General features: G+C 42.5%; 1 pseudogene; it reads left to right on the plus strand.

Annotated features, from left to right (window-relative positions):
- The first annotated feature begins 262 nt into the window (after positions 1 to 262).
- On the plus strand, positions 263 to 381 carry LOC112481046 (annotated as a pseudogene).
- Positions 382 to 2,110: the final 1,729 nt, after the last annotated feature.

Consider the following 2,110-nt stretch of genomic DNA (forward strand, 5'->3'; position numbering starts at 1 on the left):
AGCCAGATATTAGCTGTCCCCCAATTAAGTCCAATGCTTTCTCTCTGCCAAGGATACCATACCTATCAATCTCTTCCTTATAAAATTTGATCCATCCTGCAAGGTCTTTCTCAAGTGTCATCATCTCTCTGAAGTATTTTCCCTAATCCCAATGGAGAACTTGCTCTGAATTTCTGTCGTGGCAGTTACTCATTACCGAGGCATTTCTCTAACTCCCTGCGCGATCCAGTGATGCACTTGTACATATTTAACAAGTGACTGAGTCTACAGCCATGCCACCCTGAACGTGCCCAATCTCATCTGACCTCAGAAGTTAAGCAGGGTCGGGCCTGGTTAGTACTTGGATGGGAGACCACCTTGGAATACCAGGTGCTGTAAGTGTAAAACAAAAAAAAAAGTAAAACCAAGTGACTGAAACAAAGACCTCATTTTATGGTGTTTGCCCATTTCCATGGTGTAAATACTCCCACCATGGTCAATTTCAACCTACCTATCTGATGTCACCGAACACAGTGTTGTGTAGAGGTGCACAGAAGTAAACAATTATACATTATTTCCACCATACAGATACAATAGCTGTAAATAACTTCAAGAGCATAGACGATAATAAAATATAGTAAAATGATAAGAAATTACCTTTGTTTTTAATACAATTTATTTAGTACAAGCTTACATAATTTAATGTTCAATAATGGTTGTATTTAACAACTGGCTCTCAAACACTAAATATTTAAGGACCAGCTCTTGTGAGTTGGTTCAAACCAGTTCCAGCACAGCCCTGCCCACACTCTCCACATGACCACATGGCTCCTTAAAGGAAGATGACGGGCTTTTAATCATCTCTGCACCCAACTCAGTACCCTGCACATGGTAAGTTCTGAATAAAATCTTAGAATACTGAAAGCCACATATGTGGAAATTAACCCCAACATGCACACCTGAACCCATATCCTTGAGTGAAACTCTACAAGGACCTGTCCATAAAGACCTAGAATGCTGAGGTTCTGTTATTGGCTGAATGGAGGACAGGGCCAACATTGCCATGCAGAGACCCATAGTAAATTCGGTGCCAGGAGAGTAGAGTGTGACTTGGTCTTGGAGGCCCAGTCTTCTTGCCTCTGGGATGCTTTGGATTATTTTTGTCTCATTTGTTGGAATGTCCTCAGCTCTAAGTTAAGGAATGAGGAAAGCAATGGATGAGGCCAGACTGTACAAGGAAATTGCCATGTGTTGTTTCAACGTACCAGTTGCAGCAGCAGGGGAGGGTCAAAGGGATAGAAGATGGTGCCGTGGCACCCCACTGCTCACATGGAATCAGAAAGTGGACTCCAGCATTCCCACCTCTACCGACATCAGTAAAACAAAGCTACCAAAAAATAACATTGCCTTTCTTCGGAAGATTTACAAACAACACCTGGAAGAATCAACAGATGGAATTAAAAGCTACTTGCAAACAGAATGGCCATTTCCTGACCATGTTTATTTTTCTCCTCCCATAAGGATGGGCCAGACATCGAGGTTGAGATTCAAGGTATTCGAATCCTTGCACGAGTTCTGCTGTGATTCAAATATCATGCAGTCCAGCTCTGTTGTTTTGTATTTTAAGGGAACGAACTTGCTATTTTCCCCTCTAGAACAAGAGGATTACTGGAAAAGTGTAAATGCATTGACTTCTTTATATAAAGTACATTAGAAATGATTAAAAGCCTCTAGGAATGTCTAGAGACAGTGTATGCTAGGGTACGGGTAGGACCTAGCATTCTGATGTATAAGACCTCCCCCAGACAATTCGATGTCCAGAAAGCATTGCGTGCCCCAGGGGTATAAGGCTTTAGGTGGGAAACAGGTTATCTAGACTCATTGCCTAGGGAAAGGATAAGGGTGCCGACTAGGAACCAGGGAACAACTGCAAAGTCCCAGCTGACGCAGGGACACTATGATGTCACCGTGGCCTATGTCCATAGAGGGCTTGATGTCCTCTAGCTGTCCTCAGTGGCCTGAATGTGATAGCAAAGAGCCTGAATCATTAGACTGATCCAGAGTTTTACAGAGAGAAGCTACAAAAGAATAAAAGGAAAGAGATGTGTACCAATAGGCAAAAAGGATTATT

The sequence above is a fragment of the Pteropus alecto genome, unplaced genomic scaffold (assembly GCF_000325575.1).
Source record: "Pteropus alecto unplaced genomic scaffold, ASM32557v1 scaffold275, whole genome shotgun sequence".
Classification (NCBI taxonomy): Eukaryota; Metazoa; Chordata; class Mammalia; order Chiroptera; family Pteropodidae; genus Pteropus; species Pteropus alecto.